Raw genomic sequence first — 6,585 nt, 5'->3', positions numbered from 1 at the left:
GAAAACTATATTAACTTTTTAGACTTAACTATTACGAAAACGCAAAACAAATTAGATTTTTCCACTTACCATAAACCTTCACACACGGGCACAGTCATACATAAGAATTCAAATCACCCTTATACACACAAAATAGCTGCATTTCACTTTTTTATACACAGACTTCTCAATAGAATGCACTATCGAGATTGAACAGGATGACTCTATTAATTTTTTAGACTTAACTTCCATTCTTTTATACAGAGACTTCTTAATACGCCACTCTCAACAGAAAACTACAACAAAGAACTTAATATCATTAAACAAATTGCACTGAACAACGGCTACCAAATTATAAATAAAAAACAAATCCAGACAACAGTAAACTCTATTTATATGAAACCTAATACAAAACCCGAACAATTTAAAACAATTACATACAAAACATTTGTCAAAATGTGGTTTGAAATAGCTTTGAGAACTAACAACACAATAGGAAAATCAGCTGTCTACAAGTTGAAATGCGGATCTTGTCCTAAAATTTATAAAGGACAAAAAGGTAGATCCTTCAAGAAACGCATTAACGAGCATAAAAGAGCGTTTAAAAACACTAGTCTAGATTCTATTATGCAAAAAAACACAGAAAAACACATTTTTGACAATTTTGATATTTTACATACAGTCACAAAAAGTAGAAAATTAGATTTTAATACCTCTAAATTATTAAATTTAAATTCTGACAACAACTTTAATTAACGTTTTATTAGGATTTTTCGGTATATAAAATAGCAGGTAGTTTTGATTTGATTTGCATTTGATGATTTGTCGAAACAATTGTCATGTAAATATTTAAATAATTTCGTGAAAATCTGAACTTTTAGTTCAGTTCAACAGTTATAATTATTTTAAGGCAAACTACAGTTGGGTCGTCGCGACCCTGAGGTTAATTTAAAGCGGACTGTAATTTTTTTTTTTTTTAAGCAGAGCCCGCAAGACGTGGTCTTGAGGGTAGAGACGGCACTAACCTCTTGTCGCTGCTGTCTCGCTGGACTGGGGCCCCAATAGCAGCTCCTCTTCGATCTTGAGGATCACGGTCTCGGTACGGTGGAGGTGGTTCACACGCACACGCAACGCGGAGGGAGACAATAGTTTTTTCTTTTGGGGGTTCAACACTATCGGCGTGCTATCGATGCCAAGTTCGAACGCGCTCTCCCTCTCTTTTAGCTCTACATTTTCCGCATGGCGGCGACTACTTACGGGCCACTAAATTTTTAAAGTTCCGCGGTTCTTGCCCGAGTGTTCGCTTTGCGGATTTAACATTCCACCCACCAAAACCCACGGTTTTCAAATAACCGAAAGGCACCCATAAGGTAAATGAATGGATACGAAAGAAAAAAAAAGGGTTTTCTATAAAAGAAAGAACAAAAGAAACTTCTTGCTAACTTAAATACTAAAAACGGGTAATTAACCTAAATATTGTATGGCTACGTGATTACCCACGCGTCAGTGATTGGGAAAGGGACAGAGTTTGACCACGGGCCGTTGCATAAGTCCGGTGGGGGTTTTTAGAGTCACCACCTGGACGAAACCATCGGTGCCCGGGTGAACTTTGGTTACTCGGGCTAAAAGCCATTGAAGAGGTGGTCTTTGCTCGTTCTTTATGAGTACCAGCCTCCCCACCTGAATATTATCGACTTTCTCGCACCACTTCGTACGCTGCTGAAGAGTGTGAAGATATTCATGTTGCCACCTTCGCCAGAAGTCGGTGTGCATCCGCTGAATTAATTGCCATCTGCTAAGGCGATTGATGCGCATATTGGAAAGATCTGGATCCGGAATGCTGGAGTGCAGGGGCTCCTGCGTTAAGAAATGGGACGGAGTCAGTGGCTGGAGATCGTTGGGGTCGTTAGAGACAGCGCACAACGGGCGCGAGTTGAGAACAGCCTCTATTTGCACGAGCAAGGTATACATCTCCTCGTAGGTGAAGAGTTGATCGCCAAGCACTCTGTAGAGGTGAGTTTTTACTGATTTGACACCGGCTTCGGCCAAGCCGTTGAAATGTGGAGCGCCGGGGCTATTAAAGCTCCACTGAATAGCTGCAGTCTGGGCGGCGAGTTTAAAATATTCGAGGATTTGTTTATGGGCACCGACAAAGGAGGTTCCTTGATCGCTGATTATTTGTGAGCATCGGCCTCGGCGAGCTACGAACCGCCGAAAGGCGGCAATGAATGCTTCTGAAGTTAAATCAGAGACCAACTCCAGATGGATGGCTTTTACGGCGCAGCATACAAATACGCAGATATAGGCCTTTAGTGACTTGGCACCTCGAGACTTGCTCATGGTGATCGAGAGGGGGCCGGCGTAATCTAGACATACCACCGAAAAAACTTTTAGTTGTGAAACTCTTACGGCTGGGAGGTCGGCCATAAAGGGAGAGTAAGATTTGGGCTTCGCCCGGAAGCATCGAACACACTGGGACAAGACTGGGTGTATAGCAGTGCGTGGGGAAAGGATCCAAAATTGTTGTAGCAAAATGTATTGACGAATCTTAAAGCCTACGTGTAGGTTTTGTTTGTGTGCCCATTCTATAATAAGCTCTGTTAATCGGTGAGATTTGGGCAATAATAAAGGATGCTTCTCGTCATAGGATAAATTGGAACGCCTAATCCGACCACCCACCCTGAGGCAGCCTCGCCCATCTAGGAAGACGGCTAACTTGCGAAAGGGTTTAGGAGGCAGATTATTTTTGTTTAGTTGTTCAACGATGTCTGTAAAGCAAAACATTTGAACGTGTTTTACGATCACCAGAAGCGCATTTTGAATCTCCAATGGGGAGAGAGGGCCGAATTGTTTTGCAAATTTATCGGATCTGGTGTTCGAAATGAATCTAAGGACGTAGGCCATTGTGTGTTGTATTTTGGGCAAAGAGGAAAATTTATAAAACCAACAGCGTTAAAAAGTGCTCCTCGAAACTGGTGTGCAAGACTAAAGTTCGCTCTTCGCAGAAGACCTCTTGGAGACGAATCTCAGTAATGTCCGGCTGTTGAGGCCAATTATTGGGTTCCTGTGCAAGCCAAGCGGGGCCTTGAAACCATAAGCCATGGTTTACGAGCTGAGCGGGTGTTACACCTCGGGAGACGCAATCAGCGGGGTTCTCCGCAGTGGGAACGTAGCGCCAACTAGTGAAGGGAATGAGACCGTGTATATGTGCCACTCGATTAGCCACGAAGGGTTTCCAGCGATGCGCTGGGGACGCCAACCATGCCAAAGTAATTTGTGAGTCAGACCATGCAAAGACTGCGTCGAGAGTGACGTGCCTTGCATAGGCCTGCTTGACGTAGTCGACAAGGTCGCTGAGAAGTGCGGCAGCGATTAGTTCCATGCGGGGAATCGAGATGGCGGTTTTCAAAGGGGCTACTCGAGACTTACCAATGACGAGATGGATCTGAGGATTGCCAGTAAAATCTCTGCATTTGAGGTACACCGCTGCCCCGTAGCCAGTCTGCGAGGCGTCGCAGAAACCATGCAGTTCCACCAATTGTGGTTCGTCTACAAATATAAGTCTCGGAATTTTAAGGGCTGTTAGTTCGGGAAGTTCCGACTTAAAATTATTCCACTGTCGACAAACATCGTCACTGGGGATTTCGTCCCAGTCCGAGTGAGACATTAAAAGTTTAGCGAATAGCACCACGGGTGACAGAAAGCCTAGAGGATCGTAGACGCGAAAGATTTGACTGAGAATATTGCGTTTGGTACAAGGTAGATCTCTGGGCGAGCAGGAATAGGAAAACGTGTCGCACGAAGGGTTCCATTGCAAACCTAGGACTTTAATACATATGGGCTCATCCTTGTCAAACGAACAGGGCATTTGAAGATGTGAGGCATTGACAGCAGATAGGACAGCTTAGTGGTTGCTTGCCCATTTTCGAAGCTCGAACTTCCCTGTTTGAAGAAGCTGAATAAGTTCTTGCTGTAAGCTTAGCAATGCATCAATTAGGTCCGCACCTGCGGCGATATCGTCTATAAAGATTTGATGCTCCAAGGCTTGGGCCGCGCGGGGAAATTTTTTACCTTCCCGTATGGCCAACTCTTTGATCGTTCTGAGGGCCAGGTAAGGAGAGCTGGACATACCGTAAGTGACGGTGTTTAAAACGTATTCCTGCAAAGGTTCCTGATCGGAGAAGCGCCAGAGAATTTTCTGGAATTTTCGGTGTGCAACGTTTATCAAGATTTGCCAATACATCTGACGTATATCGCAAACGAACACGTAACGATGGAATCTGAATTGTAGGAGTATCGAGGGTCTGCAAGGGGCAGATGTTGTATATGGGCCAAGTGTGAGCAATCGATTACCATTTTGGGCTGCGAAGAGCAAATTTTGGGCAAGATAATCGCTTCAAAGTTGAATATAGGTTCGAACTTATCGCAAGGGCGGAGTTGGCATTGGATCATACCTTGGTTGCAATTGGACGACATATTGTTAAGCCCCTCTATGTCTGCACAGTTCTGCGAGATAAATTTTGCCATGCTTCCTGTATCTAGCATTATTCGCACCTTTTGGAAGAATCCGTAGATATCTTTCACGTGGGCTATGATAGTGGACAGTAGAACTGTGGATTGTTCTGACACGGCAGATGATCCGACAAGAGTCAAGTTTGGTGACTGGAAGGCAGCTGCACAAGTGGAATCGTTTGCGTTTGCATTGGGCAAAGTCTGAGAGTGGCTGGGGGTACTAGTAAAGAGCCGGGGCTCAGTGGATTGAGCTAATTTGTCGTTCTCGTTATTCTTGGGAAAGTGGAGGAGAGTATGATGCGGAAATTTGCAAATTTTGCAGTGTACTGAGGTGGGGCACTGCTTTAGGTTGTGTGGAGCCCGTAAGCAATTGACCTGGCAACGGAAAAGTATATGATTACCAGAGCACGCAATACATTTGCTTTTTTGGGCAGAACTTTGTTCAGGCGTGTCGGTTATGAAAGCCGAGGTGGATTTTCTAATGAAACTAGAGCTGGTTGGAGTTTTAGTTCGAAGACCAGACGGGTTAGAGTTCATTAATTGCGCCGAGTCCAAGGCCTTACAGTATTCTTCAAGAAAATCGCTTAAGTCCTGAAATGTTGGCAACTCAGTTGTCCTGAACTCCTTTTCAAACTCAGTGCGTGTCTGACTATCCAGCTTTGGCATCCCAACTGTCGGTGTTAAATTTAAGGGCTTTAAGAGCGGATATGTTTTCTGAAAAAGTGTCCAAAAGGGCGCGGAGTTCTCTAGCAGCGGGCTTTTGAACCGCGGGCGCATTAAAAATCTCATGGTAGTGACAGGTGGCTGTGAAACGCTTATTGTCATACCTTTTACGCAAAGCCTCATATGCGATTAAATAGTTGTTCTCCGTAATACTCAAACCCTTAATAACATTAAACGCGTCACCTTTCAATGCTCGATGCAAGTAATGAAATTTTCGGACGTCTGAAAGCCCTACGTTATTATGTACGAGACTATCAAACATGTCTATGAATGGCGACCAGAATTTAAAATTCCCATCGAAAGTAGGAACGTCCATTTTTAATTGAATGGCCGATTCGCGGGGAGGCTCAATATTACTGGCGTTTTGACCAGATGCAGGGGCATCCGTGGAATAAATATCGCGTTTAAACATTTTGATTGCGTAGTAATATATGTCCACCTGTTTTCGAACCGCATCGTGTTCCTCGAATTCCGCGTCATCGGCAAGCAACATAATTACGGAATTATGAGACTTGCCAAATTCACCGTACATTTCATCACACTCATCGGCACGAACCAAAAATTGAACTTTTTTTGAAGGATCGGTCTCGACCTTTAACCCGACCTCGTAGGTTTCCTTTAACCGATTAAGAGCAGCAGTGCGTTTCATTACGAGCCTTTTCAATTTTTCGGTCATTTCGAATTAAATTGTAAAAGAACTAGACACCAAAAAATAAACGGCTACGTAAGTAGTACTAATCGACAGGAAATGTAACAAAAAAAACGGCAAATACCGACTCTGTTATTATTTGTTAAAGAAACCAACGGAGTAACCAACGTTTTTTATTTGATAATTTTTTGAAAAGTTATTAACACTAGGGTCGTAATGCGATATCGTAGGCCTTGGTCAAACCGTGCGCCCAAACACTTGTTTTTATAATCTATATATGGATCTACCAACAAAAAAACTTTCGATATGGATAATGCATTTATGTACCTATCCACAAATAAATATTTCGAACGAAATACGCCAAGCGAACACTATGACTTTTATATGATGCAGAAAATGAGCATGTAAAATATTGAAAATATAGAAATCGCGAAACATCCGGCATCTGGCTCGAAGGACCAAAATGGGTCGTCGCGACCCTGAGGTTAATTTAAAGCGGACTGTATTTTTTTTTTAAGCAGAGCCCGCAAGACGTGGTCTTGAGGGTAGAGACGGCACTAACCTCTTGTCGCTGCTGTCTCGCTGGACTGGGGCCCCAATAGCAGCTCCTCTTCGATCTTGAGGATCACGGTCTCGGTACGGTGGAGGTGGTTCACACGCACACGCAACGCGGAGGGAGACAATAGTTTTTTCTTTTGGGGGTTCAACACTATCGGCGTGCT

The sequence above is a fragment of the Cylas formicarius genome, unplaced genomic scaffold (assembly GCF_029955315.1).
Source record: "Cylas formicarius isolate icCylForm1 unplaced genomic scaffold, icCylForm1.1 PGA_scaffold_4__25_contigs__length_36172078, whole genome shotgun sequence".
Classification (NCBI taxonomy): Eukaryota; Metazoa; Arthropoda; class Insecta; order Coleoptera; family Brentidae; genus Cylas; species Cylas formicarius.
The sequence above is the reverse complement of the archived record's forward strand: the minus strand, read 5'-3'. Positions refer to the sequence as shown.